At 45.1% G+C, this 22,879-nt stretch overlaps 1 long non-coding RNA gene across 1 annotated transcript in view; it reads left to right on the top strand.

Moving 5' to 3' along the window:
• LOC126500669 (uncharacterized) overlaps positions 1-21,617 on the top strand; it is a 52,453-nt gene extending 30,836 nt beyond the window's left edge. The window contains exons 3-4 of the long non-coding RNA XR_007591397.1: positions 20,018-20,145; positions 21,265-21,617. This is a non-coding gene — a long non-coding RNA (uncharacterized lncRNA). The remainder of the gene's footprint in view (positions 1-20,017; positions 20,146-21,264) is intronic.
• The last annotated feature ends 1,262 nt before the right edge of the window (positions 21,618-22,879 follow it).

Below are 22,879 nucleotides of genomic sequence, written 5' to 3'. Positions count from 1 at the left end.
ACCTGAGATGGAAGACAGGCTACTTTACAATGTGAAGCGCTCCGCTCAGCTGAGGTTATGACGCTTTGCAATGGAGACCAGCAGACATAAATATAAACGGTGACCAGACATCCAGCTATGTGACTGAGCATAGTCCTGCAGTTTCTGTTCCTTTTCCTCTCCTGCAGGGATGTGTATGGGTTTGCTTCCGTTAACTTTGATCATCTTCCGGTTTCCTCTGAACTGCTGTGTTATGGGTATGTTTTCGGGACAGTTAACTAGTTAGGAATGATTGTAAGTGTCTAGCTAGGTCCAGAGAGAAAATAGCTACCCTTCACACGGTAAAGTCAAAACAATATCCTGGCCTCGATCTGGATGCCAAAACAAATAGACTTTTCGTTTCTTCTCCTCGGCAGGACTGAATTTTTAGAAATACACATTGAGTAGCCCTTATCGGAGATGCTTGGGATCAGCTGTGTTTTAAATTTCAGACACTTTCCGGATGTTGAAATGTTCGCAGAGACTTTACTAGATGAATGCCCGAATCCAAAAATCTAAAGTATGGACTATTTTAAATTCTGAAAACTGTTTTTATGTCCTGACAGTATTTCAAATGCTTCAGGTCTCAGAACATTTTCTATTTTCAGATTAAGGGTTCTCAACCTGAGTCAGGAAGTGTTTTACGGGGTGTTCAACAGTTAAAGGGATCTGTAAGACAACCGTGCTTTCTCTATGCTTTCTGGCTCCAGGACCCCGTTTCTGTGTACAGGGGTCCCTCGTTCTGTGTCTCAGCGGACAGAAGCTAATTCTCACATTTTCACAGACTAGATGTTCAATTATCTAACACATTGGCAGCCAAGGGTACACCTGGTCTAGGTTCAGGCCGTCACACTGGCTTGTATTTGATCCGTGTCTGATGGTAGTGGCAACTACACGTGAAACCAATCATGGTCTAGTCTTGGGAAGGCACCATAGAGCTGGGCTGTAGCGTGTTTTAAAGTGCCGCCTCGCTGAACTGGACCCGTGTCGAGGGGAAGCCCAGTTACTTTCTGCCTTCTTTAGCTTTCTGTCTTTGGAGTTCAATTCCTATTGCCCTGGTCTTCAGAGGAATCCTGGAAGAAACCCACCCATGTTTCCACCACGTTGTTTTTCTCTCCTGTTTCTTACAAGAAGCTTAAGTTCCGCACTGAGGAGTCTTCAGGGAACATGTCTGTCTGTCTCCCATGCAGGTGGGACATAGGCTGAGCCTCCAAGGGACCCCGAACCTCACTTAACCAGAACGCCCTGCTTGGTTGCGCAAAAGGATGGTCTCCAACCAGATGTTTATGCTTAGCAGTTAAGGAGTGAGTGAGATTAGCCCTGCGGTTGCCCTGACTACATGATTCACGGAGACAGTCTCAATTTTCTGAGTCACTCGAAAACCTCAGGTGGGCTGCGCCCGGCGCAGGAAACTTCTGCGGTCTTTCCATCCCGCTGTCGCAACAGGAATATGAGCTACGGATCCGACTCTCTGGCCTCCAAATGCCACAGAGGCATTAACATAAACGTTTTGAAAAACAAACGGGCCAAGAAGGAGCGCACTGGAGGAAGTGGGATCCAAAAATATGTGGCTGTTATTTCATTTGCCACGGGGAATGGGATGGAACGGAGGACAGGTCCTCCGCCCGCCCGCCCCTTCCACTGGAAACCAACAGGGAGATTATGTTAAATGGAGGAGAAGGCGAGATTCCAAATTAGCAAAATCACAGATGAATCCTTTTCAGAACTTGTGAGATCATCAGCTAATGACAGGGTTTGGCCAAAGGGCCAATAGGAATTATCTAGTTGTTTACTGGAAAAACTTAGCTAAGCGGGGCTGTTTTTTTTTTTTTTTAATGTAAAAAATATGGGGCTAATTTCTCGTGCATGCTGGAGAACCACTAAAGCACACTCAGGAGAGCCAGATCAGCTGGTGGAAGAGAGGGCACGTTTGTGACCCTGGGTTGGGGAATGAGGATAATTTTAGATTGAATTGTACCTGGGAGGGGGATGTTGAAGTTCAAATACTAAAGGCAACTTTTATGGCCAGGCTGGAGAAGGGGAAAAAACAAAAGCAAAAAATCCAACCTCCTCTAAAGTCTACAGAGATATTTTGAGGTACTCTATAGGCAAGTGGGCCACGGGAAGGAGGGATTGGGCTGTTGAGACTCAGTAAGCAAGCGAGGGCACAGGGCTGGGAACAAACACAGCGCTTTAGTTTATGCTCACTGGAGGTGACGGCTAGCCGTAGATTAGTTTTAAGGACCAGGGCTTTTGGTTGAGGGTGTAAAGCCTGTAAATAAGCCACGCCTGGGCTTAGATCCTGGTCGGTTTCTGTGTACATTGGGTTGGGTTGCCATCACAAAGCGCAGGGGACTCGGCTGCTTCAGCAGTGTTTCCCAGAGTTCTGCAGGCTAACGTGCAAGGCCAGGGTGAAGGTGTGGCCAGGGGCTTTAACCTGAGAACGTCAGGAGGATGTGTTCCCAGCCACTCTTTGCTGAGCTGTGGCTTTACGTCACGTCTTTCATCAGTATCCATCTGTTTTGAGATTCTGTCATCTCTTAGGGATGGAATCCTACAGGCTATCTGTCCTCCCACGTATCTCCACAGCCTTCAAAAGTCTGCTGCCAAAGTTGGGGTACCAGGGGATCCCCTGGGGTTCAAGATCCGCCTTTCTCAAAATCAAAACACAAACAAGATAAAGAGCCTGTGAGGTGCACAGGATTAGAACACCAATGTGAATGTTGGGTAACAGAATTCAGCCTGTAACATAACACTCGCTAACATTTTACTGGCAAATTCCTTAGTTCTTGTGAGACATCGTCTTTATCCTAAGTGACGGCAGATAGCCATATGATTACTAAATCAGTTACAATCATAACCAGTGTGAGAACAAACGCGGGGAAGAGTCAAGTCGTGCTGTTGTAACGGCACAGCAGGCAGTTCCAAGCAGGGGAGGACAGTGTGAGCCCTTGGGAGGCAGCCCTGTCTGTGAGCTCAGAACGAGCTCTGTGTTCTTCTCACTGTGGCAGTGGCTTTGAGCAGAGGCTATCTCTCCTTCTTCACCTCAGTGGTCAGGGACTCTTAGCCAGCCAGATAGTCGATTAAGGAAATAGTTTGAATTACTTGAGCAGATCCTGTTTCAGGAAGAAATAAAACAGTAAGAAAATTTTGTTTTGTTTTTAAAAAAAAAGGAAAATTTGAGCATATTGCATTTCTTAGATATGCTATATAGATAACCTCCTGGGTTGTCTGTCATTTTTAACCCAGAAATTTCGTTGAAGCTTTCCAAGCGTTAAATTTGATGCTGGACTGTAAAATGCCAGCAGAGGGCAGCAGAGTGCCAGGCAGCTCCTCCATGGCTGCTAAGGCACACAGCAGGCGGGAACCATCTTAGAAGGAGAGGTTCCCAGGCCTGTACCCCTTCTTGGGGGGCGTCAAGAATCCTGATGCTATTTAGACAGGGCCATCAGATTGGACGATGAGGAGGAGCCATCAGATTGTTCTAGGAGGAGGGAGAGGTCACAGTGGAGGGGGCTATAGTGTCTGCATCCTTTCCTACAAGCCCAAGGAAGTTAGTCTGGAAACTGAGAAAGGTCTAGGACAAAAACGGTACAACGACAGCCAGGCACACTGCTCTAGTGACAACCCCATTGTAGGGAAGAAGGCTTTGGGGTTCGTAATTGTGTTAGGTTGAAAGGATTTCACGGGACAAGCCGTTGTAGCAGTTGGGCTTGGGGATACCTGAGGTAGTCACTGAGGGCTGTTTCATGGGATCTCGGACACAAAGGGAGACACTAAGCATACGAATGTGGACAGAGTGGGGACAAGCCACACAATAGGCACAGGGAGGTGAGAAGGGAGACAAAATACCTACTCTGGAGCCCCCATAGGAGGCGCTGTAGGGTTCTGATAGGAAGATCTGTAAAAGCTCTTGTATTGAAGGTTTGGCTCCCAGTGGGCGGATTCAGTCCTTGAGATGCTGACTGAACCAAAAAGGCTCAGTCTTTGATGAGGATTAGGAGCGGCCAGTGGTTAAAGAACGCGGATCACTGGGTGGGGATACCTTCCCAGGGCCTCTGGCTCTGGCCCTTTTCTGTCTGGTTTTGTGCTTCCTGGCTGCCATGGAGAGGCACAGTTCTGCTTCGCCAGTCTCCTGCTTCCACAAGGCTCTGCCTCTCCTCAGTCCTAAAGCAAGGTCAGGCTGGTTGTGGGAAGAAGCCTCTGAAACCCTGACTGTGGGCTAAAGGGATCCAGCTGAATCCTGTTACCTCATGTTGTTTTCAGTGAAAAATCTGACAAACATAGAGCCTGGGGCAATCCTGCTTGCTCACTGTGGAGTAGGGGGGGGTAAGGGGGCAGGAGAAAGAGAGAGCCTTTTAGGAATGGATTTAGCACAGGTACACAGGGCGTGGCTGCAGCCGACTTGAACCCTGTCAGGATCCTGAGAGCAGGCCACTGTAATGCCTGAATCTTAACAAGCGCATGCACACAGGGAGTATTCTTACTGGCTGCAGTTGAGGACCCTGAGGGCACACCCGCATAATGCCTGAATGTCAACAATATCAGTACTCAGGAAACTGAGGCAGGAGGATAGCCATGAATCTGAGGCAAGCCTGCACTACAGTGTGGCACTCTGTTCCAAAGGAAAACAGAATAAGACGGTACAAGTGTATGGAAAAAGGAATTACGAGTGGTAAAATTAAGAGATTCTTCCAGAGAAAAGGTTCTAAATTGTTCCCAGCATTCCTTGAGTCCTTGGGAAGAATGAGCGTGGGCCATCCGAGTTTATTCCACACATACAGAAAGGGCAATGTCACATCTGCTGGCTGAAAAGGTGGCTGCTGCCTGACTTGTGGGTGAGACAGAGGTCTTCAAATTCTGTCTGTCGTCAGTCATTTGAAGGAAACTTTTTTCCCTGCTAGGTGGATAGTTGTTGTAATAGGAGCGGCGGGGCTGCGTCCCCAGCACCCCGGCCGCCTGGTTAGCTTATGCCCCAAATAACAACACACAAACTGTATTCATTTAAACACTGCTTGGCCCATTTCTATCTAGCCTCTTCTAGGCTAATTCTCATATCCCGATCAACCCATCTCTAATAATCTGTAGCACCGGTCTTACCGGGAAGTTCTTAACCTACGTCCATCCTGGGTCAGCTTGCTTCATCGCGTGCCTCTGAGAGGAGCTGCATGGTTTCTGAGCTCACTTCCTCTTCCTCCAAGCATTCTGTTCTGTTTACTCCTCCCACTTATGTTTTAACCTATCAGGGCCAAGCAGTTTCTTTATTGTTTAACCAATGAAATCAACAGATTGATATATGACACTCCCACATCAGATAGTATCAGATACTTTCAAGTCGTCTTGTTTGTCTGTTTTTCAAGAATGAGTTTCTCATAGTCCTGGCCATTCTGGAACTCACTTTGTAGGTCAGGCTGGCCTCCGTCTCCCAGAGACCCTTCTGCCTCTGCCTCTTGAGTGCTCGGATGAAAGACCTGCGCATTGCCGGGCAACTTTCAAGTCATCTTGTCTTTGAACTTTTTAAATAAAATCATGCAGCCCTGAGAACAGCAAAACACAGGTACATTTCTGTGGAGCAGTGATTCCCGAAAACACATTGCATGAGAAGGTCTGCTAAGAGCCAGAGTTGCATGCTGGACCTGCCTGTTTGAGAATTTGTTTGTTCCTGTGAGTTCTTAAGAGAAGCCAAGGTTGCCGGTCAAGGGACCACATTGCGAGCCACTGATAAAAGCAGGCATCCCACGGCGATTTTTACTCTCTGCTTACTCATTGGCTTCCACTATGTGCGTGGAATCACTGGACAGCGTTGGAAGCACTCACTGATGCCTGCAGGCCTTCCCCAGGTATGTATGACTGCCTTGGCAAGTCGCCTGGGTGGGTGTCAATGGATTCCTAAATCTTTAAGAAGCTATAATTGAATGCCTTTAGCTTTCTGGGCCATCTGCTGATTCCGGCCAGTTCTGTCACATTTCCGGAGCGTCTCAGCAACTGTGGAGTCAGTATCATGAGTCACTCTGCTGATGTTGAAAACTTTTTGAGGGTCAGCATAATTAAAAGCATCATATGAGGATTTAAGCTCCACAGTGAGGGACTGCACAGTGAGGTGACCCCATAGGCCAATGACTTCATAGGAAAGTACAAAAACGGCTGAGACTTTGAGGGGACGTATTAACTTTCCAGAGCAAAGAGAAAACGGAAGCTTTATAAATTGACAGCATGTTAAATCATGCTTAAAGATTTTTTTTTGTTTTGTTTTGTTTTGGTTTGGTTTTTTGAGACACACACACACACACACTCACACACTCATAGCTCACTTAAAAAGTCTCTTCATGGCCCTGTTCATCGCATGCTGAAATTCTTTGTTTCACTTTATAAGGTGTGAAAACCAAGGCGTATGTGCTTGGTTGATGCCCGCGGGAGGCCTGCCTCTCTCTGAATGGAGACGGAGAAGGAGTGGATGTGAGGGTAGAGGGGAGACATGAGAGTAGAGGGGAGACGTGGCAGAAAGGGGGTGAAAAGGGGGGGTAAACTGCAGTTGGGATGTAAAGGAAATGGAAAATTTTTTATTAAAAACAAAAGAAAACTGAAGCAGAGAGGATTTTAAGTCACTTTAAGCCACACAACTGCGCACTGGGCAAAGGAGTATTTAAACTCCGAGACTCTGTCCTTCAGTCCAGGTGGAACAATGCAGCTACCCACTGCGACATAATGCTGCTGATTGCTTACACACACGTGTGCCCGCACACTCATTTAAAAGCATAAAGAAACTGCAGATCCGAGGTGTTCAAAATGCCTTCAGGGATCTGTGTCTCATTAAGTTCTTAGACCCATGGTTACACACGACAGCTGTGCAGCAGCCACAACATCTGGGGGCAGTGGCATCCCTGGAGCTGGCATTGTGGCAGATGCACATCCCACCTCTCTGACCCACAACCTTGGTGATGTCACTGACCGTGTATTCTCAGGTGCCCCTGATTCCAGTCAGGAAGTCACCTGCTCAAGAACTGGGCTGAACCTGAGCACAGGTTTCCACAATGAAACATCCTGGGAGCCGAGGCCCTGGGAGCTTCTTTCCATACTGCTGCGGTGCAGAAGGGAGACCAAGGTCCTGTGACCAGTGAACAAGGCCTGCTGGCACTCCCGTAAGCCCAGTTACAGAGGGCAAGTGTGTTAGATTTCCACTGCGGGAGGCTGAGTCTGCCTTCAAGGCGCAGAAGGGAGGAAGTGCGGCATAGATGGCTTAGCAGGCACATGCTTGGCTCTCTGGCAAATCAGCAGAGCTCAGCACTCTTGGGCTTGGATTCTCTCTCCTCTCCTGCCCTCTGGTGGAACGTCTGAACACACAGTCTCTCGGTTCTCTCAGCCCAACAGCCATTTCCACACTTAGGGTGGAGGTCATTGCTGCACAGGGAACACTCGGTCACTTGCTTAGTATTCAGTGTCCTTTATTTGATGTTTAGAAGAGAACAATGGGCTTGCAATTCTTTTCTGACCCAAGCATTTAATTTTTAGTACACAATTCATTTCCTAAACTTCATTATGTGATGTTAAAACAGCACCACCATGAAATACAGACAGAACTATAAATTTTATCTAGCATGGAAAATAAAGTCAGGTAATTCTATTAACCTGGGTATTTATTTAAAATATGACTCATTAGTTGCTTTGGTAGCAAGCACTGAATGAAAACAAACAAACAACAACCAGTGAGCTTTGGAGATCTTTTGAAATGACCTCTGAACGTGCAGATTCTAAGCAGTGGGCAAGTGTCCTCAGGTAGCATCGCATGACATTGGAAACCAGTGAAACCCAAACACTACCACAGGCGGGGCTGTTCTCTGCTGTGCATCCTTTCTGTGGTCAACAACTTTCCCATTTCATCGTATGCTGTGGGTTTGTATAAAATCCCAGGTCTGCTGCTTGGTTGCAGAATCAAGAAATCCCGGCTCATCCTCTTCCTCAGTTTCCACCTCCCCTAAAAATCATTGCGTCTACTGTACTGTCTCCCCGAGGTCCTGAAAAGAACTCGTTTCTCCTCTACAACTCTAATCTGCCAGATATTTATTCTGGAGTCCAGGGTAACCCTAACCCTACCAAGCAGCAACGAAGCACCTCCATTATGCAAAAGTCAAACGTAAAATGACCGGCAACAAAATGAGACTTCAGATTAGCACAACGCCTCTCCAAATCACGCTGATAATTACAAGTTGAAACAGAACAGAAAAATCAACTCTCCTCAGTGGCAAAATTAACCGAGTATTCGAACGCCCACCTGTCGTTAGGGTTTATTGTCAACGCAAAGGATAGCTGAGCCCAGTTGGCCAATCAAATGATGCGGACCAGATGCTTAAAATTCTCAGTTGCAAATGCTTTTAAATATTGCTAATGTTAGTCACAAATGTAGGGGAAATCCTTGTAAATGACTAGTTGACTAGAGAGACACAATGTGATTTGTTGATTCAAAGGGCAACAGACAGTCAGGAAAGCGTTGCTTGCTCTTAGCTGAACTACCCCTGTTCTCTTTCCGGTCCTATTTATAAGATCCTTAGGGGCTGGATGAAAAGCAATGAAGAATCGTGAGACTCCTGGTGTAACTGGATCAATCAAGCCGGTGTGTTGTTTTGCTGGTTACCCTGGATTTTCACAAAGCTGTAGTCCAGACATTTGTGACTGACTTCTTTAGCAGAAAAAGTGTCATTATCTGACAGGAAGCCACCTGTTTTCTGTTCCAAATTATGATAGACTTGTGTAATGAGGAGAGACCAAAAAATCATCTGCCCTATGACAGAAATATAAGAGACAGAGAAGGGTTTTGATGTGCCCAAGAGCAGAGCTTGGGAGAGAGAGGCTTAAGCCCTGGATTTCTGGTCTTTTCCTGCCAGTACATTGGCTTACAGCATTAAAGACCTTTCTCCAAGTGTAATCAAAATGGAAATGTCATCAGGGCTGTGAAAATTAAGTCAACATCCTTCAGCAGCACCTTTAAATGTGGTCACTTTGCATGGAGCCCCTTGCGTGGGGTGGGTGGACACACTTGCTTTTCTGCCTCTGTTCATGGCTTTAACAGTCCCAAGAGCTCAGCGAAGAAGTCTCCAACAGGAATCTTCCTTTCTGAAGGTGCCTGTCCATTCTAGCTGCTGTGACAAAGTGCTGGGTAGTGTATGAAGACAGAGATGTACTTCTTCTAGGTCTGCTCCTGGAGATGTCTACAGTCCTGACTTACTCAGTGTCCAGTGAGGACAAACCCTATGATCACAGATGACATCTTAGGCTTTGTCGTCACACAGCACAGAAGGCATATGAGCTCCCTTAGGTCTATCTTGCAAAGGCTCTTTGAGAGTTCTGATCTAATGAACGAACACTCTCCAATGGCCTCCTTTTAATATCATCCCTGGGGGTTGGGATTTCAGTAGATGAGTTTGGGATAAGGGGCCCACACAAAGCTTCCAACAATAGCAGAGGTCTACTTGATGTTTTGATCTGTACAGTGTTAGATTCATAAACCCTGACATCAAGGGGATGAATTCCCGGTCACTGTAGACCCTACAAGCACTATGCTGGGGTCCAGGTAGACAGAAGCATCCTGTGGACCGTCAACAATGTACTATGGGCTTGGGCTCACGTAGAATGGGAAGAGCCCCAATGTGGCCAGTGCCACCATGGATAATGCCATGGAAACTAGCTAAGTGCTCTTTTTATGTCTTTCCACTTTTCTTTTGAAAAATTGCCTTAAAAAGCAAATACAATAATAACAACAATAACAGCACAAACTAAACGTGTAGTATTAGGGCTGATGAGAGGGAGGATGGAGTAAGGAATGGGGTCGGGAAGCAATGAAAGAGGCAGCATGGTCTATGGTGATGCCATAAGGAACCTCTCTACCTCGTACCGTCGACATATGTGCACAGGTTTTAATTGCCCTCTTCACCAGATGGCCAGAGCAAATCCCAAAGTGGATTCTGCCAGTCTCTAGGCCGTGGTCTGAGCTGAGACAGCGTGAGGATGCAGCTCCTTCTGTCCTTGAGAATCACCGCGGCCTTGGTTTCCACTGGGTGATTTGACACCACGCTCAGAAATGATGTTTTAAAAAATAAGGCATTAAATCACTGGCCCACTTTCTGATGAGCTTCTTGTTTTTCAGCGCTTACCTCTGCCTTCTAGATGTGAATTCAGTGCGCTTGGAAGCAGAAAGTCATCCTTCAGAGACTGCACACAGCTCAGTCAGATACATTTGCCCATAAAAACTTCTGGCTTTTCAATAAGCAATGAGCCAGAGATAGGTATAATCCTGGTGCCTGTCACGAGCGGCGCTCGTATAAAAGCCCCTCCAGCCATCCAGCTTTAGGTCTATGGACAATATAGCTTTTGTTCAGCAGTTTTATTTTAATCTGAATGTGCAGAGACTTTCAGCAACTGTTCTTTATGGGCCGCACGCCACATAATGTTGACAAACCAGCTTTTTATTGGCGTATAAAAGCCTCTCTAGTCAAACAAGCCGGCGCTGCTCTCTATTTTTCGTCTCAATATGAATATGAGTCTTGTGCTTCCTGCTTCAGATTTTTGAAATCTCAGAGTGGGTTATCTTGTACTTTCTAGAAAAGTAGGCTCAGTTTGATGCTGTAGATTATCTTTTTTTTTTAACAGAGTTCTGTATATAAGTATGACATTGATCCCTACCTTCAAAGAAACTGTAAGTCATCGCCTACTTACAATGACTGAGTCTCGAAGCTCTCAGGTCTTTAGCGGGGCCAGGTGCCTCATATCAAACTGCACAGAGTACACCACACTGGAGGGGACATCCGCCAGTTCTCCGACACCCTAACGTATGGTGCAGGAGAATTGTCTATATTCTGTTAATCGTGTTATAAATAAACACTGATTGGCCAGGCAAGAAATATAGGCGGGAAAACCAGACAGGAAATAGAAAAGATGTAATAAGAACAGGAGAATTCTGGGAAGGAGGAAGTTGATTCCTCCCACTTCTGCCCAGACCACCGAAGCAGCAGGATGTGATCTGCCCCACTGAAAAAAGGTACTGAGCCACATGGCTAACATAGATCAGAAAAACGTGTTAATCAAGATGTGAGAGTTAGCCAGTGGGAGGCTAGAGCTAATGGGCCAATCAGCTTATAATTTATGGAGACCTATGTGTGATTTTCTTTGGGGTTAAACAGTTGTGGGGTACCAGGTGGGACAAAAGAGCATGTGCGATGTTGGCTTTACAGTTTTAAGGTGACACCAAGAAGCCTGCAGCCAAGACTTACCCAGGGAGAGTTAGAGGGTCATTGGGGTGATGATGGCAGGTTGGTGAAAAGATCAGGCCAGGTGACGTTAGTGGTAGAAATATTTATGCTTCATAATCCCCAATCATCTCAAGGGATCCTTCCGTGTCTACATTCCAAGGCAAAATCAGTGTTCCTTCTGTCTGAACTTCTCCAGAAGCTATCTCAATATCCATTGCCATTTTGTGACTGACATGGCGTGCTGCCCTTCAGTGCTCACAGAGACAGTTGAACAGGGTAGTCTCCAGTCCTGGGCCTGGGCAGCCTTCTGCCTGCCTGACCCCTGGCTGCTTCCCACCTCTCCCTTCATTCCAATCACCCACTGTGCTCTTCGGCGGACTTTTCCCTCCCACCTTCCACAGTTTACCACACTGCAGCTCTGTGCTCTGAACCCCATTAAATACCCCCGGAAAACCACATCACACATGACTGTGCACAGTTTATTTCGAACACATTTACACAGTGGTAGTTACTGACAAAATCTGTAAGAAGAGAAAGAGCCTGTAATTATTTCATTTGGTGGAAGTATTGTTCACAGAATTACACATAAACAGAGAGTTATGTACTGGGCTTAGACCTGGTGAGACGCAGGTCAACCAGGGGCTGCCTCGCTTTCCCCCTTCCTTCAATCAGGGCCTTTGGGGTACCCTTCAGATAGGACCTAGCCTCTGTTCCTCCAAAGTCCTATCCATCCTCATCTTAGAATTCCATTGTAAGCTTACCCTGCCAAAAATGGAGATTCCTTTACCAGTATTTTCCACCTCAACAATATTTCCCCTTTATCCATAGCACTGTATGCAATTCTTCAAGTACTGTGATTTTCTTAACATTGTGATTTTATAATTACTTTTTCCCTTCCTTTCTCTCTCCTTCCCCTCCCTCCTTCCCTCCTTCCCTCCTTCCCTCCTTCCCTCCTTCCCTCCTTCCCTCCTTCCCTCCTTCCCTCCTTCCCTCCCTCCCTCCCTCCCTCCCTCCCTCCCTCCCTCCCTCCCTCCCTCCCTCCCTTCTTTCTTTCTTTCTTTCTTTCTTTCTTTCTTTCTTTCTTTCTTTTCCATGCTGGAGACAGAACTTCCAGGCCTCACACATGTTGGACAAGCTCTCTATGTTCCCAGCTCATAAGTACTGTTTTATGATCTCTTGTTTAGTCACTAAAGGGTTTCTTTATTATAACCCTGGCTCACTGGGCTGGGAAGGAGGCTTTGCTCTCCATGTTTATTGCTAAGTCACAGGTACCGAATGCAGCTCTGGGCACAATAAAATCTTGCAGAACAGGTGCCGACAATGCCTAATGCCATTTAAAGACCACAGTAGAGCATTCTCTTGGTTGCGAAAATGATTCATGCTTCTGTTGAAAGAAAAACTAAGGTTACCATGTTGATTTGAATAAGAATGCCCCCCATAGGCTCCTATATTTGAATGAGTAGCCACCAGGGAGTGGCACTGTTTGAATGGATCATAAGGATTAGGAGGTGTGACCTTGTTGGGTAGAAAGTGTATCATGTTAAGAATTCAAAAGTCCACACTAGGCCCAGACCCCTCCCTCTGCTTACAGATCAGGAAGTAGCTTATTCTCCAGCACCATACTAGTGAGTGACCGTGCTCCCTGCCATGATGATAATGGATGGAGCCTCTGAGACTGAAACAAGCTACCAGTTTAATACTCTCTTTTCTAGGAGCTGCCATGGTCATGGTGTCTCTTTACAGCAACAGAACAGTAACTCAGATAGTTGTGACAGAGAAGAGAAGAGAAGAGAAGAGAAGAGAAGAGAAGAGAAGAGAAGAGAAGAGAAGAGAAGAGAAGAGAAGAGAAGAGAAGAGAAGACAACTGGTACAGACAAACTCATGAAGGCAAAGCTCCCTTGCCACGTTTCTGCATTCTCGTTTCTAGTCAGGCCACAGAAATCTGCTATTGGGTTGATTTTCCTTCATCCAGGCTGCTAAACCAAAACACATTTGGGCTTGATAGACCCCAGGGAATCATGTCTCACAGTTTGGAAGTCCAAGATCAAGTTGGCCATGGAACCCCGCTAGGGCTCACATCCTCACCCCTGCAAGGTAATCGCCTTGTTCCTATGCTCACATAGGGCAGAAAGAACAGGGGGCTGCCACAGAGGTTTCTTCCATAAGGGGACTTTTCTCAGTACTGTGGTTTCCATCACTGCTAGATGATTATCCTTCGGAGGCTTCCTGCTAGTGAGGGCTCAGAATTCAATGCAATTTTGTGGAGACTCACATACCCTGGACAAACAGCACAAGGACAGGCTTTAAAGCCAGTAAAATGCTACAAGAACAATACTGTAGTTCCATTTGGAGTGTTGCTTCATGAGTGTGGCATCCATGGGATTTATGTATGTTTTCATGTGATGAAGTCTGCCTAAGAATCAGGTCAGATGCATGGAACACCCCTGTTATCCCACCGCTCAAAGGCTAAGGCCGAAGGATCGAGAGTTGGAGGCCAGATGGAACTGCCAAGAGAGGCTGCCTCCGAAACAGGTAAGGAAAGAAACAAACAGGAAAGAGGCTTGGATCTGAGCAGGAAAGCTGTTTTCAGGACTGAGAACATTTTTAGCCTTTGCCCCACAGAAAGCATCCCCCCAGCTTTTTCTTTCTCATGGTCCGGGTGCACGCACCGCCGTTCTTCCTGCCTTTTTCTGAATATCTTCCTGGATGCTCTGCTCTGTCTACCCACATCATACAAGGCTGCCCCCGCTTGTAGCACCGTTAGGTAAACAATGAAGCTCTACTTGCCACCAGCCACGTGTGAAGGAACCCAGAACAGAAATGTTCACCAATCCTGCGGCGAGGGCTGGCGCCACCCTCGGGGAGATGGTCATTCATTTCTTTCCGCGTGGCTGATTTTATCATTCAGTGTGATCTCTTTAAGGAGCAGCACGTTGACTGCCCCTCCAGGTCCAGTTGCAGCAGATCTTTACTTAACGACCACAGATGTGGCAAAGGAAGCGAGAATGCCTAACACACAGGAGATGCACATTTAACTGCTCTGTAATATGACTGACAGGCCTCTTTGGAAGACTTGGACACAACTGTGACTCTACTGCATGCAATACAAATTGAGTAATTGGAACCCGGTGTCATGGAATATTTACATTATATGGAATAGTACATTACATTATGTGGAATATTTTCTTTCTTTTTATTTTTCCTGTACTGAACAAGGGTTCTCTGATTATTGACTGGAAACTCATGAGCTTCATCTTACCAGACACAGAGATCATTTAACTCACTGGCGTGAAGGCCATGTTCCTCAGCTTCATGACATGACATTCACCATGCTGGGCTGATGCTTTCCGTCAGAACAACCTTCTTGCATGGGACTGTCCATCTCCACTGTGAGGGTCTGTCGTCAAGATAGAAGTGTGTGGGCAGCTTGTCTCAAGCTGTGATTTTGGTCCCAAGACATTCTGTGAGGATCACAGGACTTCCTGACTTCCCTCCCTCCCACATGCTAGAGACGCATGATAATATTTGGAGAAAACCCTTTGGGGAGGTAAGGTAGGTTAGATGACTTCATAAAAGTAGGGTCCTGACCCTCTGCCTCCTGTCTCCAGATCAAAGGGAATGCATCTCTGGGGAACCCTCCTCTGTGTCATTGCCTCACGTGACCCACACTGCCCTGTCTCACTTGGCATCTTCTGCAAGCTTGGAGAGCGGTCTAAGATTAGAGCACAGTTACATCCTATGCATTATTTCACTTGTACTGTTAAACTAGTTTTTGAGACTTGTCTGAATAAAGTCCACAGCTGGTAAGTGGAGAGGAGCGTCAATGGGGTTTCCCCAAGCATCGGGAACGTGACACTGAGGCCAAACAGCACAGCTGTCTTTTCTTGTCAATGCACACTACGCTCTCTTCTGTTTCTCAGATTGCAGGTGCAAGTGTATACGTTTTGTTCTTTTCTTGAAGGAAAAGACAATTGAAAATATTAACTTTAAAATCTCCTTTTCTGTCTATCTTTATCTAGATTCGGTTCCTCCATCATTTGCTTTCTCACTTATTCCATGTTTTCCCTTCTATCTAGTAAGTTTCAGAGCATTGATTTTAGATTGTTCCCATTTCTGAAATTAGCATTTATCACAGCAAAGCCGTCTGGAAGCACAGCTTTAAGTACGTCCCCTATATTCAATATATGACATTTTAATTGTATTTAATTAGACACACTTTGAATTTTCCTTGCAATTTTCTTTTCTCTGACATAAGGTTTATTTAGAAATTCATGGGTTAGTGTCGTTTATTTGTGATTTTTCTAGAAATCTTGTTATTCACATCTAAGCTAATTTTATTTTTATATGAGAGCAATCAGAATCACAATTTTAAAGATTTTTTTGTTTGTAATTGTGTGTGTGTGCTCACATGTGTGCATTTTCAGGTAATCCTTGTTTGGCTGAGAAGGGCTTTAATATTTGCTATTATGAGGATAGGATCATCTGTCAATATTGACTTCATGGATTTTGATTTTGACTTGGGCATTTTTATGCTTGTTTGTTGCAGCTTTCCGGGGAGATTGATTTTCTACCATTTTTCTTCTTGCCAGGAAGTTTTATTGATCTGATATTAACAGACTCAGTTCAGCTTTCTTATATTTTATTTAATTTTCCATCCTTTTTCCTTTATACCTGGCACACAACTGAGTCACCATGCTGTTACATTGCTTCCCTCTTTTTTTTTTTTTTTTTTTTTTTGGTTTTTTTGAGACAGGGTTTCTCTGTGGCTTTGGAGCTTGTCCTGGAACTAGCTCTGTAGACCAGGCTGGCCTCGAACTCACAGAGATCCGCCTGCCTCTGCCTCCCAAGTGCTGGGATTAAAGGCGTGCGCCACCATCGCCCGGCTCTGTAATAGGACTTTTTCCTTTCAGATTTAAAATTAATTGTAGACCAAGTGTTTTAAATATATCATTTCACTAATTTTTGTTTATGGTCTTTTTTATTTCTCTTTATATACTTTCATTTGATTGATAGATATTTTTATAATTCTACTTGAACCATTATTTTAAAGATATAACTGCTTGGATTTTATGTTAATAGTTTTCTAGATGTTGGAATGAGTGTCTTTAACCCATCATAGTTCATTACTAAAAGCTTGCTACCACTGAGAGAGAAAAGAGGCCTGCGCCAAGGCTTGGTCCCCCACAGTCCAGGCACTAGTGTAAAGGACTCAGGGGATGGCAGAAAGAAGTGACAGTAGGAACTCTTTATCCAGCCCATTTCTGGTAGAAACATCTGCAGACATTGCTGGATGCAGTCCGGGGTGAGAATTGTCTCCAGCTGAAAACCCACTGCTCGAAGGCTTAGCGAATATTAGAGAGAACAGAGCTTGGGTTTCAGCCATAACCACAGCAGGGATTGTATAATTCCAAGGTGAGCCCCTGTAACATCCTTGGAATAAGAGAAATACAGCATTTGAGAAAAGACCGATGACAAGTGATGGCCATTTGGAATAACCTGTTCCTTAGCTTCCTGGTGAAATAAACAAGCCGGCATGTCGAGTAAACAGAGTTAAAGGCTTGGTACCCAGCCAGTACCCACAGCTATCTGTTTCAGCTTAGTAAACACCCTGCTACTGCTTCAGAAAAGACTTGGAACATTTACGTAGAAGGCTTTAGCACCTTAATTCAGTCCAATCCTGCTCTATTAGAACCAAGAGCTCTTGCCAGAAGAACCTTGCCAAGTTGGTAACGTTCCAGAAGCTCTTTCCTACAACCTTTTCAGAGAATAGCAAGTTGTGTGCAGTTATCCAAAGAAAAGAACTTCGTCACGCAGAACTGAAAACAAAAAAGAGACACTTGCAACTCTCAAAGTCATCGGCTAAGAGAAGTGTGAGGTGTGTGTGTGGGGGGGGGGAGGACCACGGATGAGGAGCACTTCTTAGTATTTGAGAGGTTTAAATTCCATCATCAGGACCTGCCTGTGCCAGTGTTGCATAAACAACACCGTAAATGCATTCATAGCGAGACGCAGCAGATTGTCTATGGAAGCTCCTGCTTCCGTCGTTTTTTCTATCTCTGCAGGATTTTCAGTGACGTCCTATAGTCTTAAGCAATCTTTCAAAGTTATTGACACTTCTTCATGTGGGGGACTGAGTGGGGCAGAATGGGCAGGCCTGGGACAATAGCCAAACCAGGAACATGAGACCATAAGCATCCATGCCTGATGCTAAGTACCCCAAGCAAAAAGCTGTGTGTGGTGGCAAACACTTGTAATGCCAGCACTGGGGAAAAAACACAGGAGGATCATTGTGGCTCAGTGGGGCAGCCAGCCTAGACTAATCCATAAGGTCTGGGTTTCAGCGAGAGACTCTTGTCTCAAAACAACAACAACAACAAAACAACAACAACAACAAAAAAAAAAAACAAAGTGATCATTGCTGAGGAGTGACCCCTGAGCTTGACCTGTGGCTACAACCACTAGCACACACAGATACACCCAAACACATGTACCTACCTAGTATGAGGAGCACCTTTTCAGATACCCGTGTAACCCTGTGGTTTGCACCGGAAAGGCAACGATTGGTAGGTGCTGTAGGATGACGCTTCCCATTGAGGTACTTGAATTGCATCTAAACCAAAGGAAGGAGAAGGCACCAGAGATGGCAGCATCTGCCTGAGTATCTGAAGTAGGAAGAAAGTGTCTTATAGATCTTTCGACATTAGCATGAAAGAGTGTTTTTGGAGAAGGCAATTTGTATAGAACGGAGAAAATCAGACATCTAGTGGAGTTAACGTTTCTCTGAGAACAGCTCCTCATGTGAGCTTCACACACATTTGTGTCAAGAAGGCAGTCCTTAAAGCAGCCGTGCAGTTACGATGCTCGTGAATGTTAGGGATACAGCGCATGGAAGAAATGATGCGGGGATCTTGAAGTCCAGATATGTGGAGGCAAATCTCCAGGAAACAAGCCAGTGTCTGGGGTATTCCTAAAAGGTCTAGACCTCTCTGGGAATGGGGATCTCTTGAGTAACGACAATGGAGGAATTTCTTTCAGTTGCCCTTCAGCCAGGATGCGTGTGCCATGCGATACACACGGATACATGCTACCCCTCACTCTCTGTCAGAGAGTGGATAATCCTCAAATCCTCAACACCCCAGTGCTTAAGCTCTGTCTACTCTAAACCAAGATGCTGTGGCAAAGGGAAGGTCCACGTGAGGAGACAAACCAGCAGAGACACTTTCTTTCCTCTCTCCACAATCCCCATGGAAGGTACCAGCCTCTGAAACCGTCATCAGTTGTCTTCTCTAAGCCAAAGTGTTGTAGGAGTTGCATTGGGATGTCTTGTGTGAAGACTTGGAACTGCCTGCCCTGGAACCGTGAGCAAAATTAAACCCATTTTCCTTTAAGTTGCTTTTGTAAGGGTATTTTAACATGTTTGTTTAGTGTGTCTGTGTATGGTCCCATGTGGAGGTCCAAGGGCAACTTGAAGGCGTCTGTTCTCTCCTTCCATCATGTAGGTTCCAGGGATTGAACTCAGGTCATCAGCCCTGACGGACAGCACCCTTCCTTACAGAGCCATCTCACAGGCTCTGTCAAGGTGTTTTCTTACAGCAAGAGGAAAATGGCGGCAGCAGCAACAACAACAACAAGAACAAAACCTAAAACCCATTAAGACATCGGAAAGCCTGGCTATGAAAGTAATCTGTAGAAGACCAAGAGGTTAAGTATACTCTGACTGAGAGAGTTGCATTCTAGTGATTGGGCATTCTTGTCCACTGCCAGGGAAACACTGCATCATGTTGCTTTTAAGTAAAGAAGTTCTTACCATCTCCTTCACCCCATCCCATTCCATCTTGCATGCCAAATAGAAGTCTATGTATCTATATCCTGAGAGCCCCCTTAACCTGGGTACCTGATGATGTACTGTGGTTTAATTAAACTTCCTGTTGTTTTCTGTATGTATATGGTTTTGAGACAGTGGCATCTGTAGCCACAATGACCCAAGTTCTAGTTCCTGATTCTGTTGCTCATCAAGTGTGTAATCTTGGGAAACGTCACATGGTCAGATGCAGTGCCTATTGGCCAATTCCTATTCGGTCAGAAATGTTAAGTTCTACCCAAGGGTGCTGATTAAATATACCACCTGTTGGATTAATTAGCACTTTTTGATCTTAGCTCAAATAGGCTCAAAGGAAAAAGCCAGGATTCCACTGGCTCAGGAAATTAGGCTTCTGAACCCAGCCCTACTCCTAGTACAGATGGATCCAGCTGCCGTAGATGTCACTGGAAACTAATCTCAGAGTCTCCCAGTTTCCTTTTCTGTCCTGATGTTGATTTCTTCCCAGGGCAGTTCTTCCTGAGCTAAGGCAAAGCTGGCTACTACCATCCTCTCCAGGCTTCCTGGGGCCAATGCAAAGAGCTTTCCTGCTACGTGTACCTGTCCTGCCTTGGGGGTCCTTTCCACTCTTGAGTCAGTCATCACAATGACAGTGAAACAACCTAATCACTGGCTGGTCATGCCAAGAGACCTGGGAAATCTGGCACAGAAAAACTTCAGGGAATTTTCAGACTTATTCTGTATGAGAATTCTTCTTGGGCAGGAATTTAAAAAAAAGTTTTGTTGCAAAGCTTCTTTGAACATTTTTTTTTTTTTAGAATTCTGGTTATTTTGTGAAATAATTCTGGTTACTTTATGAAATAATTCTTTAATTAATTACAGCGAGGAGAAAATTCACTTAGGCAATTGGAACAATGTTATGATTGTCTGTGTCTTCCAGGAGCACAGAGTGGGAAAGCACACTAACCTAGGTCATGAGAGAACTGATTTCACCAAAGTAACACCAGGACACATCTCCCAGAAGGGAATAGTGACTGCTGGGCAGGAGAGAAGAACTCAGGCTGAATGGTAGGTACATTACCTGGCATTCTGAGTAGGTAAATCTACATAGGTATTTGCAATACTTCCGGAGGGAGCACAGGAGCTCACCAAAAGGCTCAGAGTTTGGTAGAGGGGGGAGAAAATACGATGCGTAGACTGATGATTCTACGTTTCTTAAGAAGTTGTAATAGTGGAAAGACTTGTTGCTAGGAGTACCACAATCTAGACAACAGTCACTGCTATGTGATAAGAAGCACTTTCCCTAGACGTGATGCCTAAGCTGAGATCCATGGGAATGGTAGAGACTGACCAGATAGAGAGGTTACTCGTCTGGTCTATGTGAGCTTCAAGTTCATCCTTTGTAAAAGACTATAATTGTCCAACCTTATAGTCCTGAGCTGAGGGCTGATAAACCTAGCATAGAAAAAGAGAGCTGGCCCTCAAGTGTGGTGCTTAGATTTCCAGGGAATGTCCCTGAAGAGTGGAGAATGTCCTGTGTTGAATACTCACTTTGAGGATGCCAGGTAGAAACATTTTTTAAAAAGATTTATTTTACTACTTTCAAGTTTGTGTGTGTGTGTCTGTCTGTCTGTCTTTGTGCCTGTGTGTCTGAGTGAGTTTTTATATATGAGTGCAGTACCTGCAGAGGCCGGTGAGGGTGTTGGTTCTCCTGGAGCCAGTGTTACATGCTGTTGTGAGCTGCCGATTGCAGGTGCTGGAAATTGAACTCCAGTCTTCTGCAAGAGTAGTCTACATTCTCGAAGGCTGAGCTTCCTCTCCAGCCCCTAGAAACAAACATTTTTGAGATCAGTGCCATAAGTGAAGATTTATTTTAGACACAACACAAAATAAAAATTAAGATACATTAGCAAGGTATTTTGTTGGTTTGTTTTCCAAAGAAGAAAACACAGGGCTCCTGAAATTAGTGGATGGGACCTAAAAGGCTTTAAGAACCTCTTAGGTTCTTAGTAGTAGTTCAAGTAGCAGAGAAAACTCCAGCTGAATGAAGTCAGGGAATGATGGTGCAGGTAGGCGTCTTCTTGCTTCCCTGCCTATACAGTCACGGTGGTCAGATGGGGATCACAGGCTTAGGCAGCTCCCATAAATCCCTGCATTCTGTTGATATTGTCTTTCATTTCACTGCAGCTTCTCAGAAAGATGCCTACTGGAACCTGAGGTGTGTCCCCCAGGAATGGATCTAATAATCTGCTAATGGAATAATCTAATCTAATACCTTGAGATGAGAACCTGTTTTAGGAGTGTGTTCTGTGAAATATCTACTCATACAAGCAATGTTCAACAGAAAACAACACAACACCATCAGAGACGCCAGCTATGATTTCCTCTAGAGCAAAAGCAATGCCCTTTTCTACAATAAAAAAAAAAAAGTCTAACTTCACATCTAGTTTTCCTTTAAAACCAGTTAATCCTATTTAAAAACCACAGCCACTCAGTTCTTACTTTGCCTAGGAGGAACAGAAAGAAAATATCAAATCAATTCAACATTTCTTTTGCCATATGGTTATTTTAAATAAATATTTGGTTTGAAGATTGGGTAACATTTAAATGTGTTCCTGTTTTTTTTTTTCTTTCTCTGATTGCTTTTCCTGCCCAGGGAGATAATTAAATGTGGTACTCTTGCATTCAATCCCCAGGCCTGGTGATTTCATGAAGAAGTCTTGGTGGCATAGCCCTCAGAGGCTTGATCAAGGAGAGAGCTGGAATAGAGGCAGTTTGTGTGATATTGCATCTATATAAAAAGTCATTGCCAAAGAGTTTTCCTTTCAGTAATCAGATATCCTTTCTGGTCTTCTCTGCTGCAGTCATTGGCTATTTCAAGTGGACCCAGATGAGAAGCATTTTCTCCCAAAGCAGCAAGACCTAAGAGGGCAGGTTCATCACACTGGCCCAAGCAATGCCTTTCTTAGGGCAGTAAAATGCAGGCTTGGAAGGGAAAAACAGATTAAATCTGGCTCTTGTTATAACCTGGACAAGCAGACCAATTTTTAAACATTTTGAGCTGAAGGGTTGGAGGAAGATAAAGGAAAGTTTCCTGGGCGTTTTCTTGATATCTGGTCAAAATGCTCCTGTGTGATGAATCAGGGTTAGAAAAGCAAATCTGAACAAGTTTTGCCCACAGGATTTATCCTCAGAGAGATCAAAAACATGGGTAATGGAAAGCCAGACCAACAGTGATGGGCTCCATGGTAACACTGCGATGCCCGACACACGCCACGCAATTACAAGCCCAGAGAACACCCACAGTGCTCTCAAACTGGGTCCCCAGGAAGGCAGGACTGCTCATCTCAGCAGAGAATGGCTAACAGAAAGCCCAGCTGGGCTGAATGGAGCGCAGCCTCTGCTGACATTGCACTCACTGTTGCTTGCAGAAAGCAAAGCGAAGCTGGTAAATGGGGAAACCAAACGAAAGCTGCACTTGGCCAAATGCTGGGCAAAAGCCACTATCGCTATTTCTTATTTTTTATTTTTTTAAAGAATGTATTATGGCAAAGCAGTCTAATGCCAGCCAGGGCAGGAGGTGCTGCGAACATAGAGATGTCTGTAAAACAGAGAGATTTCCTGCACAGTGATGCTTACAGATTGTGGGCCAAGTGTTTATTTACTATTACATACTAGCAATTGGACCTGTGGCTTTACACCTGCTAGCCAGGCACTAACCATTATATACACTCCCAGTCCTTTTGTTTGCTTTTGAGGCTGAATCTTGCTAAGTAACCCAGCCTGGCCTCTGACTCTCAAT

Source organism: Alexandromys fortis, unplaced genomic scaffold (genome assembly GCF_014885135.2).
Source record: "Alexandromys fortis isolate MF-2015 unplaced genomic scaffold, M_Fortis_MF-2015_v1.1 scaffold_46, whole genome shotgun sequence".
NCBI classification, from domain to species: domain Eukaryota; kingdom Metazoa; phylum Chordata; class Mammalia; order Rodentia; family Cricetidae; genus Alexandromys; species Alexandromys fortis.
This window is presented reverse-complemented; position numbering and strand designations above follow the sequence as displayed.